Source organism: Rhinolophus sinicus, linkage group LG06, assembly GCF_036562045.2.
Source record: "Rhinolophus sinicus isolate RSC01 linkage group LG06, ASM3656204v1, whole genome shotgun sequence".
NCBI lineage: Eukaryota > Metazoa > Chordata > Mammalia > Chiroptera > Rhinolophidae > Rhinolophus > Rhinolophus sinicus.
This window is the reverse complement of record NC_133756.1, coordinates 48596758-48624306: the sequence shown is the minus strand read 5'-3', so window position 1 is coordinate 48624306 and position 27549 is coordinate 48596758. Positions and strand designations below refer to the sequence as shown.

General features: G+C 36.9%; 1 protein-coding gene and 1 long non-coding RNA gene across 2 annotated transcripts in view; both read left to right on the top strand.

Moving 5' to 3' along the window:
• The window catches only part of DDAH1 (dimethylarginine dimethylaminohydrolase 1), a 231030-nt gene that overhangs the window by 60102 nt on the left and 143379 nt on the right, over nucleotides 1-27549 (top strand). The window lies entirely within an intron of this gene.
• On the top strand, nucleotides 8228-26009 carry LOC141572383 (uncharacterized). Its single transcript, XR_012497746.1, has 3 exons — nucleotides 8228-8414; nucleotides 11593-11793; nucleotides 24338-26009. It is a non-coding gene; the product is annotated as an uncharacterized LOC141572383 (long non-coding RNA).

The window sequence follows — 27549 nt, the reverse complement described above, 5'->3', positions numbered from 1 at the left end:
TAAACCTGTTAACACCTTGATCTTGGACTACTAGCCTCCATAACTGTGGGGAAATAAATTTCTGTTGTTTAAGCCACCCAATCTGTGGTATTTTGTTATGGCAGCCCTAGCAAACTAATATACCATGCTTTAAATCTAGGATTATTTTAAGGTTTCTCCTTTACTTCCCAAAAGATCTTCACCTTCATTTATTTTTCTTCCCTCCTTCACTTGACCTAGATTTTCTTGTCCAAATAAGTTGTGCTCAGGTAACAAGCTTTATCCATGTATTGGGGTAAAGTGATTTCATAGACGTTAACAATATTTGAAGGGTACCCAATATTAGGTGAATCTTGACTGGTACTAGAATATAGCTTACCTTTCTACATCTATAGAAAATCCTTGTCTTGTCACTGTGTCACCTATGTATGTCAGTTATTAAATAGATTACTTTTATAACTAATGAAATAAAACACTGAACTATATATAATCGATTTTTCATCCCCCATCCTACCCCATGAATGTTTCGACTTTGTTTTTACTTCCCATCTTGATAAAATGGCAGCAGGAGCAGCAGCAGCCAGGCTCAGGTTCTCAAGCCACGAACTTAGAGAGTCATTCTTTTCCTTGAGAGTCTTTTCTTTTCCTTGCCTCACACGTCCAACTCATTCCCCACTTCTGTTCATTCTTCCTTTAAAACATCTAATGAGAAAAGACTTATAATATTAAACTATAATAGTAAATTTGAATTAGAAATATTGACATGGACTCATGAGTTAAAAATATATACATGTGTATCTATCTATCTATCTATCTATCTATCTATCTATCTATCTATCAATCAATCTATTCTAGTTTTATCCACTGAAAGAACATAGAAGCAATAATATACCTCTAGCAATAAGTACACCTTGAAACTAGATTTTGCTTTCTACTCACCTTTATCTACTAAAAATAACAATGATCCTTAAAGAAAATAGCTGATTCTAGTTGTTGAGCACTACAAGGTGACTTTAAGATATCTTGTGCCAAAAATTAAGGAAGTACTCAGTGATTTATGGGGGCATATTAAAAGTACCCAGGAGCTAGTTGGAAAAGGCTCCCATTAAACAAATTTTGGACAATTTGAAGATGACTGTAATTGATTGTAAAACACTGAATACATAAAAATCCATGAGTTCATCGTGATTCATAGTGACTCCAAAAATTGAGGGGAGGGAGAAAAAACTCCTCATTTGCATAATTGGGGGTGACTATTTAATAAACCTGTATTCTAAAATTGGCAGTAAAAGGGAAATAACTGAACATTTGCCTTGCCTTTCTAGGAGGAATTGTATATCATCCTAATTGATGAGGGAAAACGAAAATAATGCCAAAGAAGGAGTGGTAATATTTGAACGCTGCTATTTTGCAACGCCATGAAATAATTGATTCAGGCAAGGGTCATCAATGGTGAACGATTGTTGCAGAACAGGATATTCACACAGTGACCAAGCATCACAACACAGTTTACTTACTCGTTGCAAAGGGCACCAAGGAGAAATCTGGCAGTCACCGCTTCAACCAAGTGATTGACTTTAGCACCGATAGTATGAGGTTCTTGCATTATGTTCCTTCTGATGTGATGCATGTAAAACTCACAGAATTGTTTATGAACTAGTCTTGCCAAAAATGTTTAACCTGAATTTAATTAAGCCTTTAGACTAACTTCAAAAATATAGGAATTTCAGGGAATCAAAGAACAATCAAATTATAAGGAAACCTACAGAGGAATCTCAAATGTGAAATATCTATAGGACAACTTTTTTGGATTCTTGCAAAAGTTATTATCAGTGGCAGAAAAAGATTAGGGGGGATTGTTCTAAATTAAAAGAGACTAAAGAGACATAACCAAATACAATATATGAACTTGATTGACTCGGCTTGATAAAAACAGCTCAAAAACATTTTGGAGACAATTGGTGAAAATTTGAATATGAGGTATATATCAAATGATATATGATATTGAGAGCTTAATACTAGTTTTCTTAGATGTGATAATGACATTGTGCTGATATAGAAGAAAATTCTTACTTTTAGGAGATGCATATTTGGGTGTAAATACTCATGATTTCTACAACTTTTAAAACACACACACACGCACACACACATCTTTTAACAGTGTAATCACAGAATGTCATTTCAATTAGAAATCTTCCAATACTTGCCACTATATTTAGAATAAAATCTAAACTCCTTACCATAGTTTTAGAAGCTGATGATCTGGGCTGGGCTGTCTGTCTGACATCATGCCTTGTCATTCACTTCTTAAATCATTACGTTCTCATAACTTCGCTGTTCTCCCTGCCTGGACTTTCTTTTTCCTAGATTTTCATGTCATTAGGCCCCGGTGTCATCTTCTCAGAGACTTTTTTTTTCACCTCTTCATCCAATGTTTTTCTCCTTTTCGTTTCTATTCCATTATTCTGCTTTATTTTCTTCTGATCATTTATCATTGTCTGATTTGCACTTATCAGGAACTGATATTAGTTTGTTTACTGGAAGCTGCATGAGAGCAGGCATCTATCTATTTTGTATTCCTAGCATATGGGACAGAACCTGGCACATTTCATTTGCTCGGTACATAATTGTCACATTGGTGAATGAACTTTACCAATAGATTAAAGGACACCTGTATTGTCCAGTAGATTTCAACTTTTTAAAAGCAAGGGACTCTTTTATCAAACATATTTGGTTTTAAATTATTAGTCTCTGTATTTGTTCAGTTCTTTTTACTTATTTCTTGATAATTATTAAGATTCTGTACACATAACAAGTTATTAACAAACACTTAGCAATTTAATGAGTCCTTGCTTGATGAGAGCTACCACCAGGGGGAAATAAATCCTCTGACCAGGAGCTGTGGACAGTGAGAAAATGTGGCTGGAGAAGAAGCTGACCTGACCCCAGGGGACAAGGCCAGATGAGAGGCACTGAGTGTTCTGGCAGCAGGGCTCATCCGGGGACTTCCTGCAGCTCTGTAGAGAGAGGCAGTAGGAAGCAGGAGAGGCAGGGTCATCATTTGGAGCACCCAGAGGAGAAGTATCAAGAGAAGGCTCTTTAATACTGTCCTGGGCTGTGACGAGAAGCTACCTGGCCTGGAGTAGCTCTAGGCCAGTGGCTGTAGCACTGCAGAAAGGATGGAAGTGGTGGTGGTGATAGCAATGTAGCTATGGTTGGACCACAAGAACAACATCTCAGGGAGGTACTGACATGTGCAGCAGCCCCCCACCATGCTCAAGCCAGGGGGGCTTGGGAAGGAGATAGTGATTGCAGTGACATGCCAGTGGCAGAGAGGAGAACATTTGACCCCTCACACTCTCCCCAGTGATGGGAAGGGACTCAGGGACCTGGAATTGCAGCGGTTAAGTATGTGTGATCTCAACCAGAACTACTGATTTTGTTGTCACTTGGGTTTTTTATCTTTCAGTATCATTTTAAAAAATTAAACATACCCAGAGATGACAGAGATGTTGGAATTAGCAAGTAAGGACTTTATAACAGCTCTTATAAATGCATTTAAAGGATTCTTTTTTGAAGCAAGCAGAAAGTAAAGTTAGTAAGTTTTTCAGGATTGCTCCAATATTGGCTTTATTTAATTTCTTTAAGAGACAATTGACTAAGGCAAAAATAGTAACAACTTATTTTGGGGTTTTTCACATTTGTAGAAATATGATGTGTGAAACAATAGTGCAAAAGGTAAGTTGGGGAACAGGAAACATACTTTTGTAAGTTTTTTTTTACCACACATAATGATATATTATGAAATCATAGTAGATTCTGCTAAGTTAAGGATGCACATTACAATCTTTAAATTAGTCATTAAAAATAAAATAAAAAGGTATAGCTTTTAAGCCAGTAGAGGAGATAAAATGAAATACTTAAACATTCTCAACAAATCCAAAGGGAGGAAGGAAAGAAGAAACAAAGTAACAGAAATCATGTGGGATAAAGCAAATAGATGGGAGAAAACAAATAGCAAGATGGTAGATGTAAATTCAACATTAATAATTATATTAAATGTAATTGGACTAAACACACCAATTACAATGCAGAGATTACAAAACCAAACAAAAAAACAAGAACCAATTCTATACAGTTTATAAGACAGATGCTTTAAATATAAAATATAAACATAAAGATTTAATAATAGGTTAGAAGTAAAGAGGGATTAAAAGGACATATTTGTATTCTATTCCATTGATCTATTTGTCTATCTTTTACCAATAACACAGTGAATTTATTATTGTAGTTGAATTTAACAAGATCCTCAGGTGATTCATATACACATTAAATTTGAGAAACAGTGGATAGATAACCCTTTTAAGGTGTTTAGCAGTGATAAAAGGAAACACTTAAATGCTTACCAATGAGAGAGGATATTAAGCATTAATGTCTACCAAAAACTTAGCTCTACAATTAAAGAGTTTTACTCATTCAATAAGGAAGGAAAAAAGTAACTTCTGTTTGCCCAGATATTTACCATTTCCAGCACTCTTCATTTTTCAAGATCACTTTTCATTTGTCTGAGTTTCCATCTGGTATCACTTCCTTCAGCCTGAAGGATTACTTCAACATTTCTTATAGTACATGTCTATTGTTGACAAATATCTCAGCTTTTGCTTATTTAGCAATTTCTCTCTCTCTCTCTCCCCCCCCCCCCTCATTTTTGAATGATCTTTTCACTAGGTTTCTAATTCTAGGTTAAAGGTTGTATTTCTTTCAGCATTTTAAAGATGTTACTCCATTGTCTTTTGGCTTGTTGAAAAGTCAGTAATATTATTCTGCTAAGTCTTGTGTAGAATGAGTCTCTTTTTCTCTGGCTGCTATTAGATTTTTCTCTTTGATCCTTGGTTTTCAGAAGTTTGACTATGATGTGCTTTCTGTATTTGTTAATATAGTATGTGAAGTCCTTTACAACCCCTATTTGTTGGGTTGGATGAAGCAATCCTTCAATGAAGTCACCATTGCTGTCCCAATGGCTACTCCTCAGAATCTCTTCAAAATTCACACTAGAAAAAGAAGAGAGCAGGATGCTTAGAAAGGAGAGAAAACCCCTTTAAGTCTGCATTTTAAAATCTCATTAAGCTTCACTATTTTATGAAGTATACTTTGAAGAGATATATTTCTTCTTAGAAAGCAAGTCGTAAGGCACTTGGGAGTTAGTTCACCTAGGGAGATGCTGATAATTGTACTTGAATTGTCAGTAATTCCAGTTCTTGCTCCAAAAAGCAAAATGCAAGTACTAAAGAATGAGTTTTACTGGAAATCTCTGGGCAAAGAAAGGCCTTTGCTTTCTCTCAAGGTCATCTGGTATGGGAATACTGGAATTTGCATAAAATGGGTCATTGACGATTTTTAAAAAATAATATTTGACATGAGAGATTGAATTTTTGTAATCATACTTTTTTGTGTGTGTTTTGTTGGTTTTTACATAGAAAACTGAGCTTGTCTTAAATCTGCAAGTGTCATATTTGGGTTAAAATTGCATTCAACAACATACTATACACTTCCTAATGATCTAAATATTTGCAATCACTGTGTATCTCCATTAAAATATATGTTTACATTATACTTTAAATCTGTATTTTCTTGGTACATTCTCATGTTTTGTAAGAATAGAAAGCTTGCCTAATGCTTCTCAATAATGGGAATGGAAAACTCACTAACATCTAAATCATGCCCAGTGTGAAAAAAGAAAATTGGGGCCATTTCAATGCTCAGTACTCTTTCTTGGCATAAAATGATAGAATATTGGTGTGAAAAGAATCGCTTTTTAAAAAATATTTGAAGTGTTACTATGTACCATCGTGCTTCATCTTTGGAAATACTGTGGGCTTCAGGATCAACTGGCTGTGTGTCATATACCAGTAGAGAGGGTTCATCAGCTGCAGACATTCTTTGCATTCTTATGTTGTTCGTGGCTGTTTCTCTACCTCATGGGTTGTATGACACCTTTCATTTTTAAAAAGTTGTATGTTTGTGATTACTATGCGTTAAGTTATTGGGTCTGCGGTTGGCCTCCCAGCTGTCCACTGGCCTGAGCTCACAGAAAAGCAGGCACAGTTATCAGTATCATGATGCTGTTCTATTAGGTTAAATCCAAAAAAACTGGTGGTATCCAAAAGCTTCTGGTCTAAGGACTATTTTTGTCTGTTTTGAATTAATGCAGCAGAAACAAGAGATGAATAATGTTTATAAATAGCCTTGGATCTTCCATGAGGACTGTCCTCAGTGTTAGTACCTGTAAGAAGATACCATGTGTCATATTAGTTTTGTAATATTAATGTTTGTACAGAATGATGGCAGGAAGACAAAATGGGTGTATTCCTTATTGGTTATTATTGATTGATGATAGTTCTGTGAGGGCTTAAGATAGTAGGTTAAACCACGTGAAACTGTTACATGGCTCTAGGAGACAATATATATTTTAACTAGTGTTCTGTCCATCATTGTGATTCTGCTACAAATATTTTAAATTAATGCATGTAATTTACAAACTGGAACTTAAAAGGCAAGATCTTTTTTTTCCGCATTCTTGCTCTGTTTTTACTCTTGGTCATTGCTCCCTTATTCTCAAGGGTATGAATTCGCTATAATCAGAACATCTCTTGACATTTGCCATTTTGTAGCCACTTGTGAGGTAAACAGGTAAAAATGAAAATATTATTTAGTTGTGTGTTAAAGTCATCTTTCGATCCTTGTAACAATAATTTAAACCTGTAGCTGTTCCTTTATGAATTTTTATGACTTCTTTTGTCTACAGAGACGACAATTCCATCATAGGAATATATCAGAAGTATTGAAATGCCTTTCCCCTCCCCGCTTTTCCATATTTATCCAGTTGTAATTTCATCTGTAGAAAAAGAGCTCTGGTAGCTTCTGCTGAGACTTTAAGCAGAAAACGCTACAAAAAAAAAAAAAAGCAACAGCTATTTTGAAGACTGACTTTCTAAAATTATATTCAGGTAAGTTACACTTTAGATGTCATCCCTTATAGCAAAAGTAAACACATTTGATTTAATCATGTTCATCAAAATGTATTTGCATTCAAGTGTTCTTATACACCAGTACCCTGGATGGAGTTAAATTATATTGACAGAAAACATCCATTTCCTCACATTTTCAAATACCAAGCAGGTTTTAGAACCTGGTCTACAGCATGGTTGTTTTTGGAAGAAAAAAAAAAAAAGTAATTCAGCCAAGGCTGATCTTGTTTTTCCTTTATTCTTTAAGCCAGAAGCAATTACTTTTCATTTCAGGATTAAGCAGCTGTAACATTACCATTCGTCGCTGAGGCTCCTGGTTTCAGCATGTCTCCTTGGTTCCCAGCCAGTGCTGGGTGTTCAGGTAGCAGCTGTGGCTGGGAGTGCCTCTCCAGCCCACATTCCTTGGCTATGAATTTTGCAGCCCTGTTTATCTGATGAAGACCTCCCCATAGTGAGTTGCTCAGGACATTGTCACACAGAACTTAATGAATGATATGGAAAGATACTGAGTATTTTTCCTCCTGGAATGCCAGCCAATCCTGACTTTCCCAGTCTCTTCATTCTGGCTGATCACCACAAAGACCTGGTGCTGAGACCTGTCAATGAGACCTGTCCGGGATGTCCATGAGTTCTCTCTGTGAGGCTGTCCCTCAAGCCTGTTCAGAGAATTTTCACCACCTACATTTGCCCAAACATTAACTCCCACATCTCTGCACTAATTATTTACTTCGATGTATATTTTCAATCTATAAATGCTATCACCAACTTCAGCACACAGAGATCTCTCTTTCTTCTCTTGAAACCCGTGACTTTACTTGGGATAGCTTGGGATGGCTTTAGAGCATGGATTTCTCACTATTTCCTGTGTCTTCATTTTATTTTCCCAAACCAGACTATAAATTTCTTGAGACAAGAGACCCTGAAAACTAGCAACACCTTGTATAGACAGATAGAAAAAAAAGAAAAAAAGAAAGATAACAACAACATTTGGACAAAGAGAACTTTGTTGCTCTTAGTAAACCAGAAAATTTCCCTTAATACATTCAACAGACTCTAGATCATGTGCTATAGTATATGACTCCTTTCCCCTGCCTGCCCTCTGCTGGAACTGCTAACTGAGCAGTAAGATGACCAAGGCAGAATATCGAATGGGAAAAGTAGGACAACAAGGGGCTTGTCTGACTGAAAAGCAACTGAATAACTGTGGTTTTTCAGCCTGGATCTTTGAAGCTCTACAGTATGTGCCTTGGATAACTAACAGCCTCATCAGAAGACCCTTTACTGTTTCAACCATGCGCTGGGATGTGATTCTGCCCACTGGCATGAGATAGACCAAATGACCTTGGCCATCCTCTGTGCTTGTTTCATCTCCAGAACAATTCTGTAGATGGCAGAGAGCTGAGCCAGGTAATGCCCCCTCCCAAACACAAATGCCCTCCCTGTTCACCAACCCTCAAGCCTTCACCATCTTCATGTATAATAGACATTTTACCAGGATCTGGTGAGACTGCCAGTTTGGTAATGCAATGCAGGAGATAAGTTTGAAACTCTAGACCAGTTTCCTGTTTCGAAGGGCAGCAGGACGTGACAGCTGCTGAGGCAGCCCATTTGCCCTTGGAGAGGAGAAGCAAGAGTGTCTGATCACTAGATGACCTCTCCCTCCTGCTGGCTCAGGAGTGGTGTGGGCAGTCCCCCTCCCACTCTTGGTCAGGTGGCTGGATGTTATGGAAAAGAAGAGGAAAACAAGTGTTTTGCTTTTTTTATTATTAAAAGAGGGCACTCTGTGGAGAGGCAGAATCCATTAGCTGAATCCATTTCAGTATCTATGGTTAATTCATTTAGGCAGCTTTAATGCACTTTTTATTATGTAGCCTTTAAGAGCTGTTCTGATAACTGTCCATCCCATAAATACTAGTACTACTTTATATGTACAATGTCCTTTGTGGAAAAATGAACCTGAATTATTATCCAGATATTAATTGCACAGAACCCTGTCCAGACAAGGCAAAAAAGCTTCCTCTATTCAATACGTCTCGAAGTGGGAAAAACTGCTTAGATATGACATTCTACATTTTAAGTCAGTGGCTAAGCCAGTCTGGTAGCTTCCCAAAACATAATTTTGAAAACTAGTTTTACCATACCGTGGATGGAATAATTGATTTCTGCATTTCATTCTGTGAATTAAACACTGGACTGAATTACTAGAAGAAGTAACACAGTTCGCCAATAAACCTTTCTTATAAAATGACAGCATTTTCATTGATTATGTTTCTTATAAAATGACAGCCTTTCATTGATTAGCATTTATCCATGCCTAAGTTTTCATCAATCAATTTTCCATTTAAAAAAGATGTCTCTGGAAACAACAGTGGAGAAATGCTGAGTTCCAAAAGCAATGTTGTGAAAGGCAGCAGGTCTAGCATTCTGGGCACACGTTCAACTAAATTATGGTCAATAGCTCTGTGGCTCCAAGTATAAACCCACATTTTTTTCACATGTCCACCTTATGAACGGACTCTCTTGGAATGTCAGAATTTTCAAGAGAAAATATTTAAATTTCAGTATTTAAGAGGTGTGCTGTATTTGTTCAAAATTACAGCAACCTCTGATATTATTTTAAAATATTTATTTTGCCACTGTGACAGACTTCTACACTGCTCTTGGGTTTTCATTTTGTTTACAGTAGGACATTTCAATAGCTGGCTTCGGATGAAATGAATCTTAGTACTTTGTGATGATTTTATTAATTGGTTACTTTTGAAAACTATTTTAAACTAGAAGTTCCTTCAAAATAGAAGCTCTAAGAATCACCACCACCAGATAAATGTTCATTTTAAAATCACTTATTCATTTCATTCATTTAACAAAATTGTATTTAACACGTAGCAGGACTGATATCCACAGGCAAGACAAGCATGGCACCTGAAGCCCACGGTACACGCAGGAGCCTGTGCAGAAGTTTTAATTTTTTTTAATTAGAAGAAAAAAAATGAGATGTTAGGTCAAAAAAATGTTTAAATATATCATATTAACATATTCATCTTTATATCAACATAGTCATAAAATATAATTTTTAATATTTTTTATGGAGAAAGAGGTCCACGAAGGCTAAAGTTCTCAAGAGCCATGAAAATCACAATGAAACCTATGCCAAATTTTACCTCTACCAGATTCTAAAGATAAAAAATGAGTAAGACGTAATTTCTATGTCCAAAGCACTCACAGTTTAATGAAGAAATCGGACATAAAACAGTTCATAATGTGGTTTGCTTGAAGTTGTTTGAAACAGTAATTATAGCTTGAAGACTATAAGAGTTTTATTACAAAATGTTTTTAACATGTAGACCTGGTTTTATCCTTCTTTCAGTTAAACTTATACACAAATAGGGTTTATGTGTGTTTTAATGATACATAAACAGCATGATTATATGTTTGTTCATTTCAAACCCCTCTGATATTGCCATCCAGAGCTGTAAGTCAAAATGTACGTATTTTATAAGCACACTTCATCAACAGGGCCACAAAGGACAGGGCAAGCTCTGGGTATTGATGGTCTAATGAGAAAAATGAGAAATGAGGTTTGATCCTCCCTAGCTTAGCAAAGCTTACCTTATGTCCTTCTGAATTTTATTGAGGCTCCAGAAATGAAACAGACTCTTGGCTGCTCTTTCAGTCTTCATAAAATTTCTCATTTATATAAGATTCAGCTTTATTTTTTTTTTCAGTTACTGTTTCTAATGCCATAATTGGGGTAATCAGAATATTCTTCATAACCTAAATCTTCTCTGTTAATATTTGGGCCTACTTCCATACTTTTGGTTGTCAATTGGAGAATGATTTTTGATCATTTTCTATTTTTAGAGCAACTTCACCTGAATTATCTTATTACACACACAAAAGCTTTTTGAAAAGTAGGGCAGCATAGGACACTGGAAAGAGCACAGGCTCAGAGGCTCAGACAAACCTGGGTATGAATCAGAATTCTGTCACTCAAGTTGTATTCATTTAACCTCATTGCATCTCAGCTTCTGCATCTATAAAATGGGGATCATTATGCATGTGTCACAAAGTTGCTGTGGGAAATAAAATAATGTATGTTAAGCATTAGGCCAGTACCTGGAATATAGTAGATGCTAATAAGTAGTTGCTGTTATTATTTGCCATATTTTTCAAATTAGGAAACTGAAACACAAACATATTAAGTGACCTTGGACAGCGTCAAGGGGCTAGGGCGTCCAGTTACTACTGGAAAATTGCAGCCTTACTTTTGATCAAGGAGAATGAGACAGTAGGATACAAAGAAAGTGCAGAAGCAAAAGGTACAGAAAAAGCACTGACATAGAAACAACCAGGTAATCAATATATATTTATTGAGCACCTTATAAGTATAAGGTATTGTGGGCCATTTAGGGTTGCAAATGACAGAACCCCAGCTTGCCCACACAAAAAGGAAAATTTATTGGCTGCTGTAACCCAAACACAGGATTTAGGGAACTGGCCCTGAGGATGTCTGAGTTCAGTGGCAGGAATATTTTTAGGGCTCACAATCTCAGTTTCTGACTATTGCTTCTGGTTCTCTTTGCAGAGGGCTTTCTCCATGCCATGGGGAACAAGTTTCCTGGCAACCTTGATCTCTCTTCTCATCCTAGAAGCAATTCTACTAGCAAAGCAAGAGGATTTCATCCTCTTTGGCTCTAGCCTGAAAATGATTCCAAGAGTTACTTGTATTGGATCAGCTTAAATCACATACTTCTCCCCAAACCAATCACCAAGCCCGGAAGATGAGGTAATATGATAGGTCGATCAAGCCACATTATCAAAACTACCCTTGACATTAGAATGTCTATTTGTTTGTTTCATGGAGGGAGGTGTATTGAGCAAGCAAAGATAGTAACCTTTATATTGTATGAGATGTAATAATGAAATTAGTATTTCAATGATAGCATTGTTTTAAAGAGCCAAGCTACTAGAATCTCAGGATGTCTGCCTAAGGTACCACAAGGCCCAAGAGGTCATGTCACATAAACTTTTCAGCCCAAAAGGGAAGCCTATCATACTTTCTCTCCCAATATGTTAGCTCATAGAATTTATTTCTTAATATGCATACCTTTTAATGGAGAAAATTATAAACACCTGAGTACTGTCCCAGAAGAAGCAGAACTCTCTAAAGAAGGTGATTGGAGGCTGGACCACAGACCGACATACCTGTTGTTTCAAAAACTGCAGGATGTCTTGTCCTGTGGGAGTGCATTATTCTAACAACTGGCTTAATGTTTTTCCTTCCTTTGGAGTAGGCTGGAAATGGGAGCTCATAGCAACTTATAAATTGAATTGTATAGTAAATGAACGTCTCTTAAAGTCTGCTGGGGTTATTTAAGGCTTCAAACTGTTTGCTCTTGGCTCCAGTACTTCAATATCCACTCACCATTACATTAGTGGGAGGACTATTGTATTAGAGATCTGGAGAGTTTCTGACTGGGTGAAAAGTCAGTATTTTGACTGTTTATACCAAACATCATTTCCCCACTGATTTCACATTTCTCCTGCTAGTTGGGCCTTCAATTCAAGGTGACCTTGATTATGTTCAAAGTCTTTAGTTGTAAATCTTTCTAAACTATTTTTACCTTAAAATGTTTGTCTTTTTACCAACTCACATTTTCTTTTATCTAACTCAAAATCAGAGAGACTCCTGCTTTTTTCCAGCACTAAATTCTTCCCTCTTTCACTTCCTTAGGAAACTAACTCCATCCATTACCTAGTCTTCCATTTGCATCTTCAATTATCCCTCTCCACTGCATCTTTCTCCACTTATCTACCTACAAGACGATTCCCTTGAGATATCATCAAACGAGATAACGTATGTGGAAGTACTCTGTTACTCTAAAGTGGAATATAAATATGGGATAGCATTGTTGAAGAGCCAAAAGACTAGAATTTTGATTTTACTTTCTCACTATTCAACTCATTACTTAATGACTCAAAATCTGACCTCTGTCACCTAATGAACTGTTTTGGGGGTCCATATCTTTGTTTATCTTTCTTCCAGCATGTAATACAATTGACTATACCCTCCTCTTTTGGTTTCTATAAACTCCCTACATTCGTTCACCTTCTCTCTCTCTCTGATCACTCTTCTCTTTCCTTTCATGCTCATGTTTTTCCTTCTTCCTTTGAATGTAAGTGATCTCCGTCATTCTGTCCTTGCTTCTTCTTCCACTGCCCCCTCATTCTTGTTCTCATAAGTACTTCTTGAAACAATTCCCAGATCTCTCTCTTCCCTTCAACCTGTTAAATGCCTGCTGATAATTTTAACCTACATATCTCATTAGCCTCCAAACATAGTGTCTATAAAAGTCAACTCTTACCCTGTCCTAAATATCCCCCACCCTATCTCAGCCAACAGTGTTACTTTTCTACCCAGTCACCTAGGCTTGACACCTTGGTTCCATTTGATTCCTCTCTCTCTTATCCCTGAATCGAATTTCAGCCATATTGCAAGGACACAACATTGTATTCACCTTCACTGTCTCTCCCTTCTGCCTTCTCTTCCTTCAGGCAGGAATAGTTCAGGCTGCTGGGATAGTACAGTCTATTATTTTGCTGTCAGTGAGGCTGTCTAGAAATATTTTATGGCCACACTTTTTTTTCTCTTCCTTATTCTTTGTTCTTTTCCTTTTCTGGGCTAAATAACATTTGAAATTTCTTCATAAAGATCACTAAATATTCTTGTATTCAAATACTCTTCTCAGGAGCTAAATATACACTAATGTGTTTAGAATGGCCTATATAACATGTCTAGTAAATAACAGTCAGATATAAATTGACCATTATTAATAAGCAATGGCATAAAAAGTACATTTCATAGCTATATGTTTTATTAATATAATTTACATCTTTAAATGCAGTCAGTGTCTTCATATTAGAAACCTGAATTTTAAAAAATTATTATTAGTTTCAGGTGTACAAAACAATGTGATTGTTAGACATCTACACCCCTCACAAAATAACCCTCTTTCCCCAATCTACCACCCCTCCGACATCGCACACCGCCCCTGAAATTCCACTGACCCTATTCCCTGTGCTGCACTCCACAACCTGCGAATATATATATGAAATCACAGTCAACACCCATCACTATCCAGCTTCAGCTTCAGGTGTACACCACAGCGGTCAGGCACCTACACCATCCCTGAAGTGGTCTCCCGATTAAGACAAATGTCCATCGGATACCCTACAAAATCTTTACAATATTACTGATTACACTCTCCAAACTGTCCTTTGTATCCCTGTGGCAATCTTGTGGTTACCGACTGTGCTTTCTAATTCCCTCATCTTCTCCCCCATTCCCACCCCCCTCCCATCTAGCAACCCTCAGTTTTTCCTCTATATCTCTGAGACCGTTTCTGATTAGCCTGTTCATTTATTCTATTCTTTAGATTCCACATATAAGTGAGATCATGTGGTATTTGTCTTTCTCCCTCTGACTTATTTCACTTATAGAAAGCTGAACTTTTGGGGACCTAATGATTGGCTAATGAACGTACACTGAACATACTTGAGTGTTGAAACATTTCCAGCAATCATCAGACTATAATATAATTATAGCTTATGTGTAACCTTATCAGAAATATCACCTTCGATTCTCTAAGACTTTTGTCCTCTTACTTCATTGCTGCAGATCCCATTAACAGGGAATAAAACACAGCTTCAGTTTTCCCAGTTTCAACATTAAAGATTTAAAGATGTATGATGTAACAGTAGTGCACTGTGCAGCTCTAAAAAAAAAAAAAAAAAGAAATGCTCCTTAGTGTTTATATGGAAAGATCTGTGTTACGAACAGAATGTTTCTGATCCTCACCCCAAATTCACATGTTGAAGCTCTAATTCCCAATGTGATGGTATTTGTAAATATGGCCTTTGGGAGGTAATTTGGGTTAGATGAGGTCACGAAGATGATGCTTGCATGATGGGATTATTGTTCTTATAATAAGAGACACTGGCAAGTTTGCTGTCTCTCTCTGCCAAGTGAGGACACAGTGAGAAGGTGGCTGTCTGCAAGCCAGGAGGAGAGCTCGTACCAGAATATGAACATGCTGGCACCTGATCTCAGATTTCCAGCCTCCAGAACTGTGAAAAAAATCAATTTCTGTTGTTTAATCCATCCAGTCTATGGGATTTTGTTATGGCAGCCAGAGCGGACTAATACAATCTCCAAGATTTATTTTTAGGTGAGGAGAGAAAGGTGCCAAAATAGTGTACGCTCAAGGTGAAAAAAAAAAAGAAGAGAAAGTAATCTGTACTTGTACTGACTTGAATATATATTTTAAAATCCTGGGAATTAAGTGAGAAACTAATAGTGTTGGTTACTTGTTTTGGGGGGATAGGAACTTGGCAGACAGAAAACAGGAGTGGAAAGGAGATGCTGCTGTATTTCTTATACTTTTTGATGCTTGAACCCTGTGAATGTGCTCCCACTTCAAGAAATTAAATAACTAAAATGGTTTTAGAAATAATAACAAAAATATTTTACTTGGAAAACGAGATTATATTGAAAGAAGATTGCTGATTAGCAGAATAATTATAGCATAAATTGATATTTGATGCAGGCACAATTTGAAGATGAAGGAATATAAGCAGTTGTATTAAATGGCTTTCTCAGTCAGTTACTTAATAATCCCCATGACAGTGTAGACAGTTCTTACCTTCTACTGCCCTTTCCTTGGATCTGCACTGATGATTGTCAGCAGAGCTGAAGTACCCCACGTGACATGCATTTGGTTGAAAATTGACGATGGTCACCGGTTTGCAAGTACTCTCTCAGCAATGCCAGTATGGTCCCTGAGAGGAAAACCTTCTCCTTCATCTTCCCTCAGTTGGTGGTTCTCTATTCTAGGGCAGCAACTGCTGAGAAAAAGACCTAGTCATTCATTTGAAAGTCAATGCCTCTTCTGTGGACAAAGATGTAACTTTTCTTATAACTTACTTCGGTCAATTAAACATCCAAATTTGAATTAAAAAATTAAAAAAACACACAAAAAAACAAACAAAAAAAAACATCCAATTGTTTTAGGAAAATTATGTCCTATCTCAGAGTGTTACCCTTGACTGTAATTCTGATCATTTCATTTCTGTTTAACATCTATTAAAGAGTGCTTCTCCATTGGTCATCTGGCCTCTACCTAACTCTCTACTCCCACCTACTCATATTGAGTGGTTTTGCCATGACCAAAAAGTGCCTTTCTTCCTGTCCCCATGCCTTCTGAAATGCTATTCCCATTGCCTGGACCACCCTTCTATTTGTTCCTTGTGATGAAGCTCCCCCAAATGGAGGTGAGTGTTTTTCTTGACATCACCCTATATTTATTGAACATCATTGAGATTCTCTGTGAACTTGTTCCTTCCCATCAGAGTCAAGAAGTTCAGGGAGCATAGCATATTCTTTTTGCCTCCCCAATGCTGACATCCAGTAGGCACTTGATGGTTGAATGAATGAATAAATATAAAGTCTGACTGCAATGTTAAAGACAAAAATATCACAGTACCCTATAAGAAAATCCTAAACAATGGTTAGGGAAATGCCGTAGGGGAGGATTCTAACTTTTTGCATTGTAAGTGTTATTCAGTCCCTGACTGACTTGTAAGAGCTGAATTCTGTCAGGACAATTCTCCACGAGCCTTTTGATTTTTTTTTTTGGAAAGCTCTCCATTTTTTACAGTGTGTGTGTGTGTGTGTGTGTGTGTGTGTGTGTGTGTGTTTTGAAGACTCTGCTGGACATCCCCATACTAAGGCATCTCTTTGAGGATATTCTCTGTTTTAGAGCATTTTATTTCTAACATTTTAAAGCATAGACAGTTGCTTTCAATGAGTGGATTTTCATCCTTATCTGCAGAAAACCATACTTCTTCTGCTTTGTGGTGAAGTCAGATATCTATAGAAACACCCTGTGGCGGTGAGCCTTTGGCTAGGATTTCAGGCCCACATTTGCTTGCCAGAGAGAAAGAGTGACAGCAGGGTAAACTCTACTACTTTGTACTTAGATATCTCTCTTACGAGTCTTCCTCAAACAAGTCCTTTTAAAAATGTTATGAAATTTGCAGAAGACAAATCAGTATTTTCTAGCTGAAAGAATTTTGATTTTGGAGGATTTCAGCTGTGTCAATAAGGCACTAGTGAGACAGGTTTTAGAAGTCCTCCCATTATCTTTTCTTAATTCAGTTTACCCTGAACAGAGTAGATAAAATAAATGCTTGAACTCCAATTATTCAGACATGCTTGTATGAACATGGCTTCATAATCATTTGTTTTCAGAGTTCACTGACTTTAATTGTCCTACTGATGCTGTTGAAATCTGTCCATTGATATATCACATGTGTTAGTATCCATTTTCTATAGTATCTTGAGATTTAATATACAGCATGATGACTGTAGTTAATAACATCATATTGTATACTGGAAATTTGCTAAGAGAATAGATGTCAGGTGCTCTTGCCACAAAAAAAAAAAAAAAGAAAGAAAGAAAGAAGTAAATGTGTTAGGAGATGGATATGTTAATTAGCTTGACTATAGTAATCATTGCACTATGTATATGGTTATCAAAACATCATGTTGTATTCCTTTAATATATACAACTGTTATTTTTTAAAAAACCAAGATTTGCAATAGATTGAACACAGAAGGGGATGTGAGAACCCAGCTGTCCTCCATTTTTCAGAAATGGAAAATAATGCCACGCAGTACATGTTTTTTGATTTGGAGATTATGGTTACTGTTTTTTTCATTAAAATATATTATTTGTGTCCACCTTGAAAAAAACCTAAACATAATTTATAGTAATGAGCACTGTCACAAGCCTGAGTTCAATATATTTTTTAGCACAACCCTGACATTTTTCTCAATATAAATAGCACATTTGCTCTTGGTGATAGGTGGCTAAGGACAAAACTTAAATCCAACAGAATTTTCTGGACCTTAGTTCTGATGCCATTTCTTGCAAGGTTTGGAGATAAAAATATTAGGAGTCCTAGAGTATTTCCCATCCAGAACTTTAGTTATTTTGCAGTCACCACATCTGCAAAATTTCCAGATTGGCCCTCCTCCAGGAAAGAGTATCTTAATTAAATAATTAATTAAGCCCTTTTAAAAAATCGGCAGTTCCCTGTGGGTTCCTTCTATAATTGCCTCTTCGCTCATCAACTAAAGGTGTATTCAATATAATGTTTTACGTATTCTAGCAATTGTTTACTATAAAGCTTATATGTCTCTGTTTGGTGTCATCACCTGTTCAAACTTGGAAGGTCCCAGAAGACAAGACACAGGTATCCTTCACTTATTTTCTCTATGCAACAATAAATGATATTAAATAGGTAGTAATTATTTTTAGTGTGATACAGACAGGAATCTATACAAGCTGATAGAATGTGAATTTAACATGAACAAAGAAACTTACTGAAGCTCTGGTTGTGCTATTCATAGCTCACAGTAGCCTGCATCAGTTTCTAAGAAGAATTTAGTATTATGTGAAAACGGTGATAAAATAGCCAACTCCCAGTGACTCATAAGGTATATGTGTCCCTGATGTTGTGCGCCTGATTTTGCCCTAGGGCCATGTTTCTACCAGAGGCTGAAAAGGCATGTAGGAGGTCAAATCAACCAATTTTCTAAATACTGATAGTTCTAGTAATAAGGGTACTTGAAAAGAAGCTGGTAGTGATTACCTAAACCATTATTTTGAGGGCTTATTGTGGAATTTAAATCTTGATGGTCAATTTGTATTAACAAATCATCGTTTATTGAATGCATGGTTTGTAAAACCATGAACAAATTCCTTTTTCTGTCAAAAGCTCAGTATGTTATGCCCGACTGTATCCACAGGAGAAAATGAAATGGTTCATCTTGATAGGACTAGAAGAACTTGGAGGAGCCAGCCTTAAAGACAAAGCAGTTTTCTAGAACTGAAGAATTTAACCTTTGCTCTAGTCCTACCTCTGTCAGCCTTGTCAGCAGAAAAACTGTCAAGGTTGATTTCAAATGAATCATCCTGGGCGCTTTCCCCCCTCCCAAAACCACTTGCCTGTCACTTCATGGAAATTGCTACTGGTCCGTAGTGGTAGGTATGCAATATTAGACAGTACACCCTGTTCATTATACCACAAAAGTTGAAAAAAAAAAGTACATTATATATAATATAAATTATAAATAAATAAACAAACAAAATTTCTCCTAAACTGGCTCCGTATCATTAAACTCAGCAGTTTTATAGTTAAGGTCTGAAACCACAGCCTTTTGGTCTCTTAGCTGCCAGTATTCTTCCAGGAGAGATTAGGAAATGTTTGGCTTAGAGACAACCTTTAAAGAGTACTAAGAAATACATTTTGCCAGCTCTATTAGTATTACTTCTATTTATAAAACCCACATATTTCTTGATGTTTTTAAACTCTTTGTAAAGTATGTTTATAACAACATTTCTTTCTCTTTTAAAACAACCCCAAGCCCCTTAAGCATTCACTTCTTCAAGACAGAATTAGAGCATTTTCACTCCTGGAGGACATGTCAATGATCAAATACGATCATAAACTCTAACGTGATTCAGAATCAGTTTCATGACTCCTACAGTTAGAGCCGGTGTTCGCCTTAATGAGCTAGTTGCTGAGAAATAGGTATCAAATGACACCTTGCACAGGTGCTGGTACGCACTCCCCACATTTCTCATCCAGGTCCACAATCCTTAATCTGCAATTTGGAAATCCAAAAGGCTCCAGAAAGCAAGACTTTTTAGTAACAAATTTGGTGGCCTAAACTAATGAGAAGCTTTGTAGTCCTTATTCTAACAGTCCCATCTCACTAAACGGGAATATTAATATGTTGTATTCTGGGGTGCTGCCCCAGACCCACTACAAGTGTTATGTAAACACATACACCCACTTTATTACCTAAAATCTAAAAAAGTCTAAATTTTGAAACCAATATGGTACTGAAGATTTTGGATAGGGAATTGTGCACACTAGCTTTCCTTACAATACTAAAGACTTTTACAAAATTATTGGGGGGCGGTAACATATTAAATCTTCTATTATTTATATAAGGTGGCTAGTTGTTCCCATAACACCTTGTACAACCTATATGATAACACTTACCAGACTTATTATAACATCCTAATAGTTTGTTTTCAATCTGGTATCTTCTAGACTAGACTGACAACTCTTTCAGAGAGAAATTATCTTTTAAAAAAATCATGTTTATTGTTTGTTTTCTGATTATAGCCTAAGTATATGCTCCTTCAAAAAAATTTGGAAAATACATAAAAATTTGAAGAAAATAAAAATCATATATAATCCTGCTTCTTAAAGATAAACCAAAGTTACTATTATATTTTATTGTCTTTTTTTTCCTATGCACAATTTTAAAATACAACTGGTATTATACTAAAGCATTATTTTCTTTTTTTCCTAGTTTTATTGATATAATTGACATACTACACTGTGTAAGTTTCAGGTGTACAGCATAATGACTTGACATACATATATAGTGAAATGATTAGCACATTAAGTTTATCTAACATCCATAGTGGATGGAAGCATTCTTTACATAAGCATGACTTTTAATGGCTAAAGAGTGTCCTACAGATATGGATGTACAACAATTTATTTAACTATTCTTTTATTGTAGAGCTTCCTAGTTGTTCCTTTTTTTTTTTTTTAAATAAATAGAGAAACTGTTTCTTAAGCAGATTATTAGCCACAGTGCCAAGTACGCTTAGTCACTCAATAAAAAAGTATTGAGTTAATTAAAGTTATTTTCATCTACTAAGATCATAGTGCAAATCGGTTTTTTTGGTTTAATTAGATGCTTAGGAAGAATCTGAAAGAATGAACTCTGGAGCTAGTACATCTTGGTTACAGAAGGAAGCAGTTTAAGCCTAGGCATGAGAATTGCTAACAGTGTGTGGGTGGGGAGCATTGGAGAACTTCTAAGATAAATTTTGACTCTGTCACAGTTTGACCTACTGATATAAGTGTTGAAGTATACACAATGCTTTCGTTCTTCCACTCTTCTGAAGGAGCTGTTCTGTCACATATTCTGTTTTCTCTTTTAATTGCTTGTAGTTGTTCCTATGAGAGCAGACATGTGCTCTTTGAATCGAATGTCTGTTTTAGAACAATGTGACAAAGAAATACTATCTTCTTAGATTCCGGTATATGTTAAGATGGGTATAATCATTTCTGGAAATTCCCGATTCAGATCTTGGTGAACTCTTCCAGGAAATGTGAGTAGGCCAGCCCAACAGGACTCTCCCCCAAGCAAAGCCAAGCAGATGGAAGTTGGAAGCACCATTTTCACCCTAAAGGGATTAAGACAAGACCCAGCAAACAAAACTAGCATTATTTAATTGTCATTTTGATGATACTCACACGCACTCCACCTCCAGAATGCCTGTTCCCATACCATGAAGAACTAACATTGCCTGTTTTGATTTATGGCCAAACCTACTTTGCTTTCAGACTGTGTGAACATTGTCATAATACTCAAAAAAAACCCACAAACAATTAGTGCTGCAAACACTGGTCACGGTAATATTAATATTCAGCTAATTTGTTTAATTTAATTAAGCATTTAATTTCCTTCTGGTATTTTTTTTTTATAAAAGAAACAAGAGGGTGGAAAAGTAATCTCTGGTTATTAACTACTTTAAGTTTTGCAGTTACTACCTCTTGGCCTATTGCAAACCATGAATCTTTTAAAAGCAAAGTGCAAACTAAAGTAAAATAAAAATTATGTTTGCACTTTCAAAAGGCAATGAAAATATAATTCCTTTTAAAGGTTGTATTGGTTTCACCATATTCCTTAAATAAATATTATAAAGTAGTTTAAATTATACAGAATACAATATTATAGAGCAATATAAGGCCCTAGAAACTATTCCCCCAAATGTGAACAGCCCACACTCTTCATCAGTTGACATTCACCAGTCTTTCCTGAAAATGCCCAGCTTCTTCCCCTGATTTCCATCTTACCAGTTGAGGACCATTTCTGATAAGGATCAGAAAAAACATTGCAAAGAAGCAGACAACACTGTGACATTCAAGAAATATGAACTAAGTTACAAAAGGAAGCATATAACTGAAAGGATAATCCCTAAAATTAATTTGGATGTCAGAAGCATCTTGGCAAAAAATGAATGTAAGTTGAAAGCTCTTTCTTCTTAAAGATGCAGTGTATGGTCTTTGTGGGAATTTATAGGTTTTCCATAAAAGTGCAATTCTGCTTGGTTTGTATAGTAGTCCCCTCTTATGTGTTGGGGATATGTTCTAAGACCCCAAAGATGCCTGAAATTGTGGATAATACCGAACCCTATTTATACTGTTTTTTCCTATACAAACATTCATACCTATGAAAAAGTTTAATTTATAAATTAGGCACAGTAAGAGATTAACAACAATAACTAATAATAAAATAGAACAATTATAACAATATACTGTAATAAAAGTTATGTCACTCTGGTCTTTCTCTGTCTCTTTTTCTTTTCTTTTTTTTTTTTTTAATTTATTGGGGTGATAATTGTTAGTAAAATTACATAGATTTCAGGTGGACAATTCTGTATTACATCATCTATAAGTCCCATTGTGTGTTCACCACCCAGATCAAATATATGGTGATGGAAGGAGAGCTCTCTCTCTTTTTGATAACTGAGCTGATAACCAAAATGGCTACTAAGTGACTAACGGGCAGGAGCATAGATACGCTGGACAAAGGGATGAATCATATTCCGGGCAGGACGGACAGGATGATGCAAGATTTCACCGCATTATTCAGAATGATGCACAATTTAAAATTTATAAGTTGTTTATTTTTGGAATTTTTCATTTAATTTTTTTGGACTGCTGTTGACCCTGGGTAATTAAAACTGCAGAAAACAAAACCATGGATAGGGGCTGGGGACTACTGTCTAACATTCTTGTCCCCTTTCTCCCTAAAATGATGTGTCTGTCACAAGCATTGCCCCAGGACAAAAAACAACAACAAATTTTGCTTTCCAAGGCAATCTTCTTGCTTTTTTTCCTTTCTATTATTTTTAAAAAGTCTTTCTTTAAAGGCCTTTCTAAACTGTTTCCACTTTTGAGTTGGCAGCTGGCATAGTTAATTTTTTCAATTATAATAAATACATTAAAATTATCCTAAGAATTAAACAGAGAACTGAAGCCTCTATATTAGGTTGTAAAAGTATAATATATCTTAGACTACTAAATTACAGATAATCTGTGCAATGATTTATATTAATGCATATACTGATTTGCTGAGGTGTTTAAATAATGTCTCAAAAATTTAGTAAGTAGCTACTTCTGTGACCTGTATGCTCATAAATCACCATTTTCTTCTAGTTTTCACATAAAAACTGAAATATATATAATGGAGATAGTAGTGTGAATCATACACCATTTTAAAAGAGTTAAATAATTGGCATGAGTTAGTTTTGATTTACATGTAAACTACACTCTTATCTGTAATACCACCAGGATGTGTAATATTTTCCGTAGGTGATGTTTTCTTAGGATGATTTTTTTGTGCTGGTTTCTCTGAGTCTGGATGACACTCACCTAAGACATCGTTAGATTTGTAGAGGACACTGTTCTACTTGTAAAAGGCTGTGGAAGAGCCTGAAGGCAGGTTGCCCCTCAATGGCAAACTCCCCATCACTGGGTAAGCTTGCTCAGCGGAGCCCGTACCTGGTCTCAGGCTCTCGGCTGGGTGCTGATCCTCAATTTCCCCACTTTTGAAACCAAGTTAACAATATCACCCACATTCCAGCTCTAGTGCATGGCGTTTTCTTTTCTTTCCTCAAACACATTAAGCTCCCTCTCACCTTTTGCCTTTGCTTGTATGTTCACATAGTTTAGAATGTTCTGTCCAATTTTGGTTAATACCTACCCATCTTTCAAGTCTCAGCTCAGAAGTCACCTCCTCAGGGAAGCCTTCCTTGATCCCCCGGATAGATGGAATTTCTGTTATTACATTAATTCATGCTCAGGGTACTCAGTTCTTTTCTTTTATAGCTCTTAGTTTGTAAATATTTAATTATATGATTGTTTTATTAATATCTGTCTTCCCTGCTACATCGTACTAGTACCTAGCACTAGTTGGTAAATAGTGCTAGTTTGTAAATAAATTTGTGTGTATGGACCCTGATTTTAATTCAGGAAAAGTTAGCAAAACCTCAGGAAATGGAAAGCAAATTCTCTGAGAAAGTTACATACATACTATACTGGAATAATAACAGAACTTGGAGAATAAGAAGAGTATGGTTAATTCATGATGGGCATGTTTTCATCAATAGGTATCATCTATTTCCTCTCTCTTTGAGTCTGGACAGGCCTGTGATTGCTTTGACCAATACAGGAAGGTGGAAAGGATGCCATGTGAGTTCCGTGTGTGGCCCTTAAATGGCCCAGCAGCTTCCACCTCTCACCTCTAGGAAACCAACCACCAATCAAGAAGTGAGACTGCTCTGAGACCACCATGTTGGGAGAAGTCCAAGCCACATGCAGAGGCCCTGGAGGAAGAGACTCATGTGGAGAAAGGGAGGTCAAGGAGCACTGAAGCACAGGAGATGTGAGTGAGGAAGCCAATCCTCCAGCTCCAGCTGCCCCAACCAATCCCACATGGATCAACCATCTAGACAAACTCCTGCTCCACAAGTGATCAGCAAAATAAAATGATTGTTTTAAGCCATTAAGTTTTGGGGTAGTTTGTGATGTTGCAATAGATAACGATAACAAAGAGTGAAAAATGTACATTCATAATGAGGAGGAGATCAGGAAAGATAATTCCGAGGAGAAAATAGGTGAAGGGTGAAATAAGGAAATGAGTAACAACCACCTCAGAGGTAAGAGTTCAAGTAGTCAGGATGGTGAGGCTCTCTCTATAAAATCACTAGAAGTTTCCAAACTCCCTATTTATGCGTGATGCAGGCCCTAATTTATAAGACCCCTATTATAATTTGATACTGGTGCTGGCAAGAAAAAAATGTGGGGAAATAATCTGACACCATTTTTTGCATGACCTATATTTCTAAGAATTGTGCCTGTACACTGTCAAGCATATGGAATATAAATAACTTGTTATTTAAAATGTAAATTTTCACCAACATTCAATACAAGACGGTTCCCATTCATCAGGGGAAGTTGGGCAACAATTTTGTTACAATGGGTTTTGACCCCAGAATGGATAAATGAAGCTTTACCTGACCATAAATGTAATGGGAAAGTGTGGGGACAGAGTCCCAGAGAGCAGTTTCCAGGCTCTCGGCCTCATGTGGAAAGGTGCTGGCTCGGATAGCAGATGGCCATCAGCTGTGACTAGTTGGCTACCAGCTGTTACCAGTTAGCCACTGGCCACCAATATAACTGCCGTGGCTGAGCTAGCAAGGGCAGATTGCAGTTAACAAGTGAGGTTGGTTGGCAGAGAAGCAGACGGCAGGTTGCGGATAGTGTGGCTCCTGCTTCCTGTGTCTCCAACCCAGCCGCCAGCGAGAATATAGTGGTATGACTCCCCTATCTATGGCTCATGGGTGTTCCTTTTTGGCCTCACCATGTCCTGTGTTCTTATGTGGGGAGCGGGACCAGAGACCCTGCGTGACACCCTGCATGATAGAAAGAGCAAAAGGAGTAACTTTCACTGAAAGCCAAGTATTGTCAGCTTTTGCATATTTTATTCTTCCTCTCCTCTTCGTTGTTCTTTATCATCATCATCACAGAAATTGATAACATATGTTGAGTGTTTATATGCTGCAAAGCCTTACATGGATTATCTCATTAATTTTTATAATACCATAAGGTAGGTGTCATCTTCATTTTACAAATGAAAAATATCAAAGTTCTGTGAATGAAACTGGTTGACCAGGACTGTACACGAGTTAAGTGGTAGAGCCAGGATTTGAACAAAGGGCTATCTGAATACTGACTGTTTCATTGTGTTAATTGATTTCAAATTTTTGTTTCAAAATGTGTCAAAGATCCACAAAAAATAAAAAGTTGATATTTTGACTATTTTATCCATTTAATAACATTTTGAGCTGCTTTGCACATAAATGACATCATTTTTATTTTAAACCTTTGTTATATGGTAATAAATTTACCATCAGATTGAATTTTAGCAAAAAATACTCAAAACATAATAAGTGGCATCAATTAGATTTAAGTATAGATAAATTAGAATCTAGTGGCATTTATGACATTAAAAAAATATTACAAAATGTTCCACAATATCACATACAAAATATCTTTGTTGTTGATAGTGCAAGCCACGGGAAGACATATCCGAACCATTGCAGCAAAATTAAGCAGTGGGAAGGATAAGGAGAACATATTTCCTACATTGTTTAAGTTAATTTTATTTAATCCTCTTAATATTCATCTAAGATTGGTATTACTATTCCTGTCTTACAAATGTGGGTCTGAGGCTTAGAAAGTTTAAGCAAATCATGTACGATCACACAGCTGTCACAGAGCCAGGATTCAAACCCACACTGTGAACTCTCTACTGCCCTACAGCAATTAACAGGGATCTGAAGCAATAGAATCACAGACCTTGGAGCTGGGAGGGGGCCTGGTATAATCTTATTTTGTTAGAACTGAAATCCATTCTTATGAAAATGGGCTGATGAGAGTCGAGAGAGGCGAATGCTATCCACTGCTTTAATTAAGCCATTCTCTAAACACCTGAATTGAAGATCCAGCAATAAAAAAATGTGTGTATCTGCCAAGAGCTCTTCAGACTAGCAAGTAATACAGAACTGTGTGGTGGGAGTGAAAACAGGGATACAGGTGCTTCAGATCCAGCCTGGGGTGGCGGGAAGGGGTGATGCCTTTACTGAGTCTTAAATAAGAGTTAGGAGTTACCCAAACAGGGGTGGGTCAAGCACATTCCAGGTGATAGAGCCCCATGTGCAGAGGCCCATGAAAGAGAAAGGATGGGGAAGTGACTAGAGTGAGGGTGGGCCATGCTAAGACATTTGGACTTCATTCTGAGGGTACTGGGAAGCTGTGGGGACAGAGCCAGGAGTGCAGTTTCCAGGCTCTCGGCCTCACGTGGAAAGGTGCTGGCTCGGGTAGTAGATGGCCATCAACTGTGCTTAGATGGCTGTCAGCTGTGGCTAGTTGGCTGTCAGCTATAACCAGTGAGCTATTGGCCAATAATATAACTGCCATGGCTATGCTAGCAGCAGATGGTGGCTGGCAAGCACGGATTGCAATTAGCAAGGGGTTGGTTGGTTGGTTGGTTGGTTGGTTGGTTGGTTGGTTGGTTGGTTGGTTGGTTGGTTGGCAGAGAAGCAGATGGTGGATTGCGCATAGTGTGGCTCCTGCTTCCTGTATCTCCAACCCAGCCTCCAGCAAGAATATAGTGGTATGACTCCCCTATCTATGGCTACATTGGTGTTTCTTTTTGGCCTGCATTCTTGTGCGGGGAGCAGGAGCAGAGCCCCTGCATGACAGAAGCCACTGGAGGATTTAGGCAAGAGAGTGACATGGTCAGTTTTGCAGTTTAGAA